We start from the raw sequence: 13,311 nt of genomic DNA on the forward strand, positions 1-13,311 counted from the left end.
TCCAAAGTGACACAGAAAGCCAACTCCTCCCACAAAGTGACAAAGTCACTCACCAAATCTGGAGGAAATGGTCATGTCTCACCTGTTGGGGCTGAGAAGGAAAGAGGGCTGGGTGCAGAAGAGCCTCCCTGGCCCATCTACCAGAGTCTACTGAAGACCTCCAGAGCCTGGTGCCCCTGAGCAGTGCCCTCAGCAGGTGGAGGCAGCAAGAGGATCAGTTGGGGCAGCCCAGGCTCACACTTCTGCTCCCTGGGAGATTTTTGTCATGGCCTGTATCACTGTGGGAGTGGACCTGCTATCTTGTAGACAGTAATAACTGGCAACATCTTTAGGCTCCAGGCTGCTGATGGTAAGAATGTAGTCTGTCCCAGATCCACTGCCACTGAACCTTGAGGGGACCCCATATTCCAAATTGGATGCCTTATGTATCAGGGGTTTAGGAGCTTGCCCTGGCTTCTGTTGATACTAAGCTAACCAACTGTTAATATTCTGTCTGGCCCTGTAGGTGATGGTGACTCTGTCTCTAAGAAACACAGTCAAGGAGGATGGAGACTGGGTCATCGTGATGTCACCTCTGGCACCGAACAAAGGAAACATAAACATAAATATCCTTATAATTAATCATGTTTCAAGAAGACTTTCCTGAGTAGCCAGGCAGCACTGACCCCACACTGTGTTTAGTAAATCCCCAGAGCTATCCCTCCTTACCTGGGAGGCAGAGAAGCCGGAGCCCTAGGAGCTCAGCAGGGGCCGTCATGGCCCTGCTGTGTCCTGATTGGGACTCAATTCTGCACAGGGTGTGAGCAGCCTCTTTAAAAGTCCTCAGGGCAGTGGGCTGTGCTGTGGGCACATGCAAATCACCAGGGCTGGGCAGGCTGGGCACAACTGCAGGGCTGCTCCTCTCAGTCACACAGCACAAACTCCAGGTCCTGAGTCCCAGGTCAGACAGGGAAGCTCAGAAATGCTGACAGAAAATGCTCTGTTGTCTGAGGCTGAAGGTAGTGTTTTGTTGAGTCCTGCATGTGACATGCTTTTTGACAACTCTGGTTTCCATCTGTGCTTCCTTCCATCACTGACAGAGGAGGTGGACCAGGACACAACCCCAGAGGCTTCAGGAATGCTTAGGAGATACTTGCATTTGGCACCTGAGACCATTAATGAGTCCAGAGTGGCTGACTGCTTGCTCTGAGTCCCTGATGGTGAAGCAGAAAGGCAGCACAAAAAAAATTGTTTCATAAGAAATGTAGGATCTTTCCTCACTCATCTTACTTCTCCAGCTACTAAAACTCTTTTCCTCAGTTCGTCCCTCCTCTGTCCCACTGTGTTTATCAAGACAAGCCAAAATTAAATATTTATCCTTCCTACATGAGAGGCACAGCACTCTTGGTAGCTATGCCTCTGATTATCCATGCCCATGCCTGATGTCCCCTGCATGCTCAGGTTATCACTCCCACTCTCTTTGGCCTCACAGTCCAGTGTCTTCAGAGGTGGCAGTACTCTCTCCTCCAACCCTCATCCTGCCTGTGGCATCAGAGAGCAGAGTATTTTCTTTCAGCAATATCTATCCTGATCAAGCCTGAAGGTGTTCATAAAAACATCATCTAGAGCTTGGTTTTGAACAGTGGTATGGCTCAAGCAAGTGAATTCACAATCAGTAATTATACCTAAGAGACTCACTGTTGAAAAAACAAGTGACTTATCTTACAGAAGAATTATTAAACAAAGTCTGTGTTTTAGAATGTAACTACAAGTGATCACGTAAAACCATGGATTTTGTGGATAGAACATGAGCAAGTATCATTGTGTATGGTTAAAGAGTGAATTGATAAATGGAAAAATCCATACCATCTTGAAGAAATCATTCTCTTCTCTCAAAAAGAATCTATAATTTCTAAAACAACTATTCACTAATAGAACCATGAATTTCTATATAATGTTTTATTCACAATAAAGAGTAGGAAAAAGAGAAATTAGGACCATTTTGAAACACAGGATGCAGTGAAATATTGAGAGGCCATAGAAAAACATAACAGAACAAAATTTGTATGTGACAGCAAGTAGACAAATTTGGAGAATTTGAAGTGTTAAATAATTAATGATCACAATATTCTGACCATTGAGGAGCATATAAACTCATTAGGTAATAATGATATTCCAAAGGACAAATTCTTATTAGTTATAAAAGGGAAAACAATCATTGGAGAACTCTGGTTAGACCCTGAGCCCAGGTTCAGAGAGCATCACTAAGATGTAGGACATGAAGCCATCCCCCACCTGGCAGGAGGCCATGAGAAGAATATTGTGTCCCTCTGCACACTCTTGCCCACCCACTATGGACTGAGCTGTGTCCCTCAAAATTCACAGGTTGGGCTTTGGTCTGCATAACTTCACAGTGTGATGGAAGACATAATTATGCAAGTGTGAGGTTTGAGATTGAGGTCTAATCAAATATGACTGGTGTCCTAATGGAAGAGAAATTAGGTCTCAGAGACACCAGAGAAAGACCACGTGACACACATGATGATGGCCATCTGAGAGCCAAGGGAGAGCAGACAGCCCTGCTGGTGCCCTGATGTCTGCCTTAGATTCCACAGTCATGGGAAAGTCCATTTCTGTTGAACCCACCCAGGTTGTGGGCTGTCAGGGGGGGGCTCCCTCTTTATTGAAGTAGAGTGACCACAGTGCCAGATGCAGGAGTAAAATTCAGTCCTGAGGGACACTGCGTCCTCTGTGAGGGTATTCCACAGGGCCACTGGCACTGCACCTTCAACAGTGACAGGACCGCGAGATCCAAGGAAGCAGAGGCTGCCACCCCAGGCTGAAGGAGGCTGAGAAGACCTGGCTCCACAGCAGCTGGGGAGTCTCCACTGGACTATTTGCTACAGAAGACACTAGAGGGTGACTGGGAACATGTGAAATGTCATGAAGACAGGATGGGACAGGGCAGTAATGTCTATGTCCTGGTCACAGGTGCACTGCAGTTATGTGAGTACAGCTGTCTGTAGGGAAGGAAGGACTGACTTCCCCATCCTGAGTGCAGCTGGAGGTCTGAATCCACTCATTTCCACCTTATTTTTCTTGATTTTTAAGAGAGTGTCTTCAGCTCCTGAAGAGCAGGGCTCTAGACCATGCCCATCCCCTGTCTGGAGCCAGGAGGAGATGATGAATGTGACCAACCAAGATTCTGAGTAACATACCCCAAAGGCTCAGCCACTGACCTGGGAGACCCTGCAGGCTGGGCACCTTCTCCCACCTGGAGCAGGAGCCCTGGATCCTTTTCTTCCTGCTGCCCATCAGTGGTCAATGCCAGACCACACTGTGGGGACCAAATGCAAAATATTTCCTCTATAGGACAGACCAGCCTGCTCATGGCAGAAGTCTAGATGCTGGGAAATGTTCCTCAGGAATCAGGGTAAACTCAAGAGAGTTTGGTCAAAAGACCAAAGTGGCTGTGAGGTGCTCAATAGAGAATAGAGACATGACAGGAGCAGGGACCTTGGAACACAGGATGGGGAAGGACCATAAGGGGAGGGACAAATGACAAACATTTGACAGCTGGGTCTGACCACTGTACATTGTCAACATCTGTCCACACACCATTGTGACACCCCAGGTCATCAGGGAAAAGCAAATTAAGACACATGAGGAAACACCACTCCTGAGGAATGGCCAAGTCCAGGAGAGAGCACCCCCAGGCAGCAGGAGGAGAGCTCAGGCCCCATCCCTGATGCTGAGCTGGTCCTGGCTGCAGTCACAGGCCACTCCCAGAAGCTGAGTGTTCTGGGGAGTGTCCACAATCTGTCTCCAAGAGGGAGACTAGATGTGCAAGACAGTGTGACAGATTCTTATAACACTAGGCATTCTGCTATGAAAGTAAAGATGGTGAAAACACACATCTAAAAATAAATAAAATTCTGTACCAGAAAACTTAGAGTACCTGTTTTCAGCATTGAAAATTTGGAGGACACAAGCCTGCCCTTCTCTGGGGGGAATGGATCAATAATGTTGAACAGCCAGAAAGTAAAATATTACTCAGCAATGAAAAAAGCCGCTATCAGGCTCGGTGCTCTGGTGCTCACCTGTAACCCTCAAAAACTGGGAGGCTGAGGCAGGAGGATCACAAGTTTAAGGCCAGATTCAGTAACATAGCAAGGACCTAACAACTTAGAGAGATATTGCCAAAAAAAAAAAAAAACATTAAAAATGCAACTGTGATTGTAGATAAGTGGAAGTGTGAGTCTGGATTCAATACCAAATTTGAAGAAAAATTTGAAAAAAAAAAAAAAAAGGAAACAGCTATTTATGCTGTAGTAAAAAAAAAACCCTGGGAGGAGGGGCAACCCAGGAGAACCCTGTACTTCACTCTGCACAGCACTAAGGGTGACAGGCCAGGCTGAACATCGTCCATTCTGTGAGTGCCAGGCAGCTATCACTCAGCCCAGATGAAACTACAGGATGGAAAATCATGAAGGTCTGCAGCAGAGGGGAGGTGAGGAGCAGCTGGAGCTCAGCAGTGTGAGGGCAGGACTGGCACTGTGCCAGGCTAAACTGTTGGGCTCAGTCACTGTCCAGTCACTGTCCACTTGTCTAGTTCCACAGAATGCACAAAGTGACCCTGGTGTGACCTGTAGACTTGGGCAGAGGTTGATGAACTGGAACAGAAGCAACAGTGTCTGGGGTGGTGAAGAAGGGGCTGTGGGAACAGAGGGGACACAGGAGAACCCTGTACTTCACCCCAATTTTCCTGGATACTTAAACTACACTAAAAATAAAAGTCTTAAAATATTCCCATGTGGAATACATGGAGAGTGCTATCTTTGCTGCCCAACCCCTGATACTGCCTAATTCAGTCTCTTCAGGTCTTAAATTATTTTCTATATTGTACAGTGAGCTCATTGCCTGCTGGGTCTGAGCTGAAGGATCAGGGGGCAGAGGAGCCCCCCGGATCCTCTGACTGACCCTCCTTGTAGTGCTTAGGGCCTGGCTGCCTCTGAGCAGTGCCCTCAGCAGGTGGAGGCAGCAGGAGGAGCAGCTGGGGCAGCCCAGCCTCACACTTCTGCTCCCTGGGAGGTTTTTGTCAGGGACTGTGTCACTGTGGGAGGGGCACTGTAGCTTTGTTGACAGTAATAAGTGGCAGCATCTTCAGGCTCCAGGCTTCTGATGGTGAGAGTGAAATCTTTCCCAGATCCACTGCCACTGAACCTCAAGGGGACTCTAGTTTGCAGATTGGATGCACCATAGATGAGACGCTTAGGAGTTTGTCCTGGTTTCTGCTGATACCCTTGTAAATAATTGCTAATGCCCTGACTGGCCCTGCAGGTGATGGTGACTCTGTCTCCAGGTGACACAGGCAAGGAGGATGGAGACTGGGTCATCGTGATGTCACATCTTACACCTGACATTGGAAACATAAAAATAAATATTCTTATGATCGTTAAGTTACAAGAGGACTTTCCTGAGTAACCAGGCAGCACTGACCACACTGTGATTAGTAAGTCCCCAGTACTGTCCCTCCTTACCTGGGAGGCAGAGCATCAGGAGCCCCAGGAGCTGAGCAGGAGCCCTCATGACCATGATGTGTCCTGACGGGAACTGACCCCTGCACAGGGTGTGAGCAAACTCTTAAGAATTCCTCAGGGCAGTGGGCTGTGCTGTGGGCACATGCAAATCAGCAGGGCTGGGAAGGCTGGGAACACAGCTGCACGACAGGCTCCTCCTGGTCAATCAACACAGGCTCAGTGTGTCCAGGTGTCCCAGGTCAGACCAGGGCAGCTCAGATTTGCTTGAGTAAACATGGTTCCCTGAGGCCACAGGACACAATCAACTCCCTGAGCTGTGAGGGTCAGCAAAGACCCACCAAAGATTCATCTCAGTCAGAGTCCAATTTGCTTAGAAATGAATGAAAGGCATATTATATGCCACATACATAATATTTAGGAGATAAATTATGTGAATCTATCTGTGTTTAGTCTGCATCTCTAGTATGAGTATATGTAAGCACATAAATATGCCATGATTTTTGGTTTAATGTGTGATTATTTTCTTTTTCCTTTGCTACTTCGTTAGTTCTGGTGATCTACACAGAGTCTCTTACATGCTAGGCCAGCATGAGCTACACCCAAATTGGTTTCATTTTATTTATATACAGTGATTCTATAATTTTCTTGGGGTGGACTTGAACCTGCAGTCCTCCTGCCTCAGTCTCAAGGCATCTAGGACTATAAGTGTGTCCCTGCCCATGGGACTCTAACTGAAGCATCTCAGTGGAGGTTTGTCCCCTAGTGGGGACAGGAAGGAGGTCATTTCCTTGAAGGATGTGTGGCTGCTGCGGTCCAGAATGACCTGTGTCCTTGCCCCACAGCCCCTGCCAGGCAGGCAGGGTGTGCAGAGGGCAGCAGGAGGCAGTAGGTGCTCAGCATCCAGGCCTGGTCCTGATGGTGCCAGGCTGGTCACTGCTAATGCTCTTGCTGAGTCAGTAAGAGGCATTGACCTGTCTCCTGGGATACAGAAAGAAAGACTAACATAATGAGACCCTGTGTTTTTTCACTTTACCAGAAGTGAGTGCTCTCTCCATGTTTCTGACAGATAGTGAGAGGGACATCACTGGACAAAGGCAGGAGAAAATACCCTGGAGGATCAGGAGGCAGTAGGTGATGTCAGGGTGCAGGATGGGAGGGAGGGATTTTACTATCATCCTGGAAATCAGGAGGGCAGCATAGTACCTTAGTGTCTGTTTTGCAGAATACAAGGTGGCCACTCCCTGGAAGTCCTCAGGGACTGAGTCCTCAGCAAGGAGTGACAAAGTGTCTCTGTGGACATCCTGGCCATGTCCTGGACTGACTTTGCACACAAGTGTCCATGCTTTGGCTCAGGCCTGCCTGGCCTCCTCCAAGGCTCTGTACTGTTCCCTCTGAGCCCAGCCTGGTATCCAGCATCCCCTAGGATCTGCAGCTGCTCCTGCTGCACCTAGAGGCTGCCCTCCCTGGGGGCTGGTGCTGTGGCTGCTGCACCTGCAGGGCCTGGTGAACATCCACCTCAGGAGAGTGTGCGGCAGCTCCAGGACACACACAGGGAACTGTGCAGGTGATATCAATAGAATCGTGGGTGTGTGTGTGTGTTCACAAATGTGCATAGGTGTAGAAGTGCAATCTGAAGGCTTGTGCCACCAACACTTTCCCACAAATTATTTTTCCCCTTTCTGCTATGGAATATTGTTGTGTTAATATTGGAAATCATAACCTTAAAGTAATCTAACAGTGTAAAATTTGTTATTTTATTAACCATAACTATCACTAGATTGTCCTGAGTGTAAACATTTTTTTTCCTTGAAGGACATGTGTGGTGTCCAGATGAAATAGTGACAATCTTGGTGAGGGTGAGACACAGATAATTATATAAAAGTGAGGTTGTGGGTGTAGGTCTAATGCAGTGTGACTGGTGTCCCTGTAGGAAGGGGAAATAAGGTCTCAGAGACACCAGGGGAAGTCTTGTAACACAGGAGGATGGCCATCTGAGAGTCAAGAGAGAGCAGAATGACCTGCTGGTGCATCGATGTCAGCCTGAGGTCCCAAGGTCATGAGAAAGTCCATTTCTGATGTGAAGCTGCCCAGTGGGGTCCCTCTTTATGGCAGCAGAGTGACCACAATGCTGGATGCAAGAGCAGAATTCAGTCCTGAGGGACACTGTGTCCCCTGTGAGGGTATACTATAGGGCCACTGGTGCAGCACCTTCAACAGAGACAGGACCCCGAGATCCAAGGAAGCAGAGGCTACCATCCCAGGCTGAAGGAGGCTGAGTAGACCTGGCTCCACAGCAGCTGGGGAGTCTCCACTGGGTCATTTGCTACAGAGGCCACTAGGGGGCAACTGGGCACATGTGAAATGCCATGAAGACAGAATGGGACAGGGCAATAATGTCCATGTCCTGGTCACAGGTGCACAGCAGTTATGTTCGGAGAGCTGTCTGTAGGGAGACATGTTGAGGTATGGGGTGTGGCCTCAGGTCTTCACCTCACCCTCACATGACCCCAGTAAGGAAGGATGGACTTCTCCATCCTGCAGGGAGCTGGTGGTCAGAATCCACATGAAGCACCACGTGAGGCACCACTTCTCTTCCTTAACTGGAAGATGGTGTTCTCAGCTCCTGAAGAGCTAGGCTCTATAACATGCCCATCCCATGTCTGGAGCCAGGAGGAGACAAAATGAGCAATCATGAGTCTGAGTCACAGACCCCCCAAAGGCTCACTGACCCGGGAGACCCTTCAGGGTGGGCACCTTGTCCCACCTGGATGATGGCTGTGCACTGACCGAGGCTCTCCTGTGACCCACTTGTCATTTTCATGAACACTTACTGACTGTGCTGGGTGCAGCATCCTGAGACCCAGGGCAACTGACAGAAGAGCTCAGGTCCCTGCCAGTCTCCTCAGAGGAACAGATGGCATTGGGTTCTTTGGCACATGGAGTCTCATTGCCCAGAGGATAAAAACCAAGGTGGGCAGCTCTGTGAATCCCTTGGCTGTGGTGCAGGGGCAGGAGTTAGGTTGGACTATTTCCTCCTGGAAGTCGGTGAAGAGATTCATGAGGAGTGCTCTCCTGGGACTTGCTCCTCTAGTGACCAGAAGTACAAATTCTGCCACTTATGGGAACTAGAATCTTTTCTATCAAAGCAATTAGCACCAAACAAGAGGTCACTTCCTGGCACACACAGAAGTATAAATGGTGACATCAGTTTTTGCAGAAAGAAAGAGCTGGCTGTGAGGTGACCTGACAAGGAGGTCAGGGACTGGCAGCTCAGGTCGGCTTCCCCACTAGGGGGCAGCAGTGCAGGTTGCAGACAGGAGAGTGGAGCAACTGTTTGTTGGCTGGATGGGGAAAAATGGGTTTGGGGAGTTCAACACAGCTGTAAAGGTCATTGTCCTCTTCACAGATCACATGCTTCTTATAGGGGAAGTGTCAGGGTCTAAGTGAGAGATCATGAGCTTCTGATGACAACGTTCCTCCTCCAGAAAAGCTGCCTTCCTCTGAGCATATACATCCTTCAAGAGCTTAGATTTTCCTGAAAAATGCATGAAATACTTTGTTAGTGAATTTAAGTCCATATGTGTCCACACTCAGGAGATTCCACAATCTTCACAACAGTCCCAATCAAATAGAATTCTGGGTCATAATGTTATGATCTGACTTAAAAATTATGCCAGACCCCATTTTGTTCACACACCTCACTCTCTGTGAGTTTGTCCCCCTTCCCCATGAGCCCACTCACATAGAAGCTCACTTCTCCACCCTCACCCACTTGCACCCTGACCACAACATCTGTGAACTATGAAGCTAAAGCATGCTCATCTTCCTGAGTATGTAGTAGAAGTGTGAATTCTGAGAAAAGTACTTTCCACTATATGAAGTGTATCTTGTGATTACAATTGCCTCTCCTGCCCCCTTCTTTGGTTTTTAGTTCTTATTACTTTCTTTCCACCCCAGTCAAGGTTGAGGGTTGAAGAACTGTTTTCTTTCTTTTCCCTTGGCCCTGGCCAGAATAAATCCTTTGTTTTTACTTCAGAAAGACCCAGAGTTTTATTTGGGATTTTGGAACAGCACCTTAATATTTGGAAGCCCCAGTGAGATACCTTCCAGAGTCCAGGCTGTGGCTATTGGCCCCCTGGGACATCCACCCCACAAACACAAAGAGAGGAACCCTCTCCTCTGGTTGTGGGAGCTCTGTGTTTGGCTGGGGTTGGATCCTCCCTAGTGATCCATTGAATCTTAGGTGTAGGAAGACAAAAGGAGCTACATGTGCTTAAAGGTACCTTATTTGTTCTGTGCATTTGGTTTGAATGTAAAGCCTAAAGGTACATCAACTGAACTGATTCTAAAGCTGTAAGGTATATCAAACAGATTGATGGTAAATCCTCTGTGCTGTCTCATCTAGAATTAATGTAAAGCCCAGAGGTGTGTCAACTAGGTTGACTGAAAATCCTGAGAGGCATTCCACCTGGATTGATTAGAAAGCCTTGTAAGTGTTTGGATTAGCTGGTTGTCTGACAGACATGGGCTTGGCCCAGAGTCTGATAAAAAAGCTGTGATGATGGTCTGGAGACTGGGAAGGGAGGAGGGAGTGTTTGTTTTTCATGGATAATTAACTTGTGTTGCTCAAGTGTGTTTGTCTAGTTGTCTCTAATATTGCTCCTTCATTGTTTTCCCAGTGAGAAAACCTTCTTCTGTCCCTAACAGATTGGACCCATCAGTGACTCGCCATCTCAGTTCCCTTGGATCCACAAACTCACTATCTGATTAGGTTTTTGTCTCTCAATTTACTTCGATTTCTGCCTGTTTTCCTAACCCTTAGCTTTCGTATGGGATATAACCAGTCTCATCATCTGATCCCTCTTGTCTGAGTTCCATGTTGATTATGGGGTTCCTGTGATCCTGGGTTCAAATCCTGCATGAGTTGAAATGGCCAAGGCTGTGGGATGCCATCTGAGGAATATCTAGACCCCCTCATATTCTGGATGGTCTGGAAATTGGTGACTAGCAGGCCTGGCCATCCCTACCAGTTCCCATATATAGACCAAAGGCTAGATTTGATTCCCCATCCTCCAAAGTGGTTACAAAAATGCCTCAAGGGCATAATTAAATCAGCCAAATCCTGGATCTGCAGGATAGCCAAGGTTCCCTTCATAACTAGGCAAGATTCTTTGATAACCTCAGGTGATCTCTCTCTTCAAGAAATTGTCCACCTGCTTAGGAACAAAACACTAAGAGTTCATCAGGAATTCATAAACCTTGCTAGTTTCAAGGCAGTTGAGATTTTGGCCATATGACCCACATGAGATGCCAATGATGTGATTTTGGCAAAGAGAGAATGGGTCTGAGGAACCCTTCAGGTTTCAGTGATATCAGGGGTGGGAGATCCTGGGAATCCTGTTTTAGAGCTTCCACCCCAATAATCCAAGAGCCCCTGTGAGACTCTCGGAAGCTCCCAAGTGCTCTCAAGCCCAGGACCAGCACTCAGCAGGTGATCAGGGTCAATTGAGGCCCCATAGAAGCAGCAGGGAAGATCCCAGAGGTGCTACAACTCCATTCACCACTACTACCCTGTGCCTCTCTCTCCAGCATCTGTAGGTTCTGTGAAAGAGAGGGACCTACCCCTGGACCCCTGAGGACCCATGCTCAGACAATACCTCCTCTTAGGGTTCTTGAGCCCCCAGGTTCACCTGTGACTAGTGTATTAGTTGCCCAGAAGAAAGCTGAAAATATACATCCCCCATGGGACAAGATCATGGCTCCTGTCCCAGGGCTTCCATATTAATTCCCTGGATTGTTGATTGACTTGTGTGCTTGCTTTCTAGTGATAGGTCTGTGGAGCATCAGCACACAGATATATATATATATATATATATATATATATATATATATATATATATATATATATATATATAATATATTATATATATGATTAACATATATATTAATAAAAACAATTGCCTTGGATTGTTTTAAAATAAAAACCAGATCCAGGTGGAGATGGACAAGGAAGATGGTGATCATGCTGCTCCAAAATGAAGATGTACAGGAGCCTAGTCCCTGGTGAAGTCTTGTGTCTACTGTGCAGGAACATTCAGCACAACACAGCTGTGACTGGTCAGTGAGTCAGTAGCCACTTGTTTCTCAACCCCTAGAGACAGATCAGAAAGTTACATGTGAAGGGGGAGAGGAGACAATGGAAATGTTTATGCATTTTAGCACTGTTGATACTGTCTCTTCCAGGATGCAGACTGTGGTCAATTCACTGGTGACTTCCATTGGAATCATTTGATAAGGTTATCAATTACTGTAGGCCTGCTTGACCTTTTCATATTACAGAGGTAAATAATATTTTTCAATGAACAATGTTCTTCTGGGATCTTGGGGCCCCTGCTCTTCCTGGAGCCCATCATGGTCTTACTGTTGTTTTCTCCATTGCTCCCAGAGCTCCCTCCTCTCCTCTCAGATGCATCCCCAGATTTCCCAGTGCCTCCTTGATCTAAACAGGGGAAATCTGCACACTCCACACACTCCACACCACAGCAGACTCCACACGTAATACTTTAGGGATTGACATGACTCTGCTCACTTTCACCCATGCATTCACAATTTCCTCATGGTGTGGTCCCTACAATTACCAGGAAATCAGTGCCTGGTTCACACACTGGTCAAGTGCACCTATCTTCATGTGAGGGCTGTAACTTGTTCCACAATCTCTGCCATGAAGCTGAAAACCTTCAAACACAAGAGTATGTCATGGTTTTATAATCTAAAAGTATAGTAAATTCCACTAAATTTCAGGTGTAACTGCTTGCACAGTTGAAAAAAGATCAACTGAGCAAAGAAAAAGAAAGTTACAAGAGCAAAAAGGATCTCAATACAAAGAAAGTTTGTATTGTTCCCCAGGAAGGAGGATGGAGAGACCCCAGGATTATGGTGCTTAATGGGAGGGTCCATCCTGGGAAGGTGGTTGGGTCCTAGGAGAAACCTTAGGCAGCCAACTGACATCAGGACCAGGTTGTCTTTCCATGAGCTTTGATCTAGAAGGAGTGGGGAAGATCTGGACGTGTTCCTAGGGTAAATGGCATAGAAGTTGAAATACCATGTACCAAACCCAGAGCAGACAGCTCACATACATGCAAAACCCAGTATTCTAGAGAAGGTTCCCTCTCACGCAGCCTGTTCTCACATTTGGGCTCAACACTCTTTACACACAATTTCAGGATACACACGTAATGTCCTCCAGTATGAAAGTGTTCTCTGGACATAATTACTGAGTGTGGGTGTCAGAAGCCACAGGGTAGAAATACCATTTTAATATTTTTGGCTATGTTTGGGATAAAATCTGTTCAATACTAAAAGTTAAATGACTGAAAAGTTATGTAATTTTAAAAACTAAGTTGTATAAGTCATTGACAAATGTTTTTAACTGAGATCCAAATTTGTATGTTTAATGCTGAGATTTTATGCCAAATATTGTTTTGAAAAAGTGAATATGTAAATAAAAACACTTTAAAAAGCTTTATTGTTTTAAATTTAATGGTTGTCAATGAATCTTTTCAACAGAGCCACAATTCCAGTCCTAGATAGGAAACACTTTATGCTAAGATGCAAATGATATCTTTAGGACTCAGCAGATTAAGAGAACAGTTATAATTCATGGACATTAACCTGGCTTCCAGTACCACTTTTGTCTCTTACCTTAGCTCCTGTGCATGAGCTCACTCTAGGAACCTCATGGTTGTCCCAATCAGTCCATGCCAGAGGAAGAGAAAATACTAGGCTCTGATTT

The sequence above is a fragment of the Marmota flaviventris genome, chromosome 14 (assembly GCF_047511675.1).
Source record: "Marmota flaviventris isolate mMarFla1 chromosome 14, mMarFla1.hap1, whole genome shotgun sequence".
NCBI classification, from domain to species: Eukaryota; Metazoa; Chordata; class Mammalia; order Rodentia; family Sciuridae; genus Marmota; species Marmota flaviventris.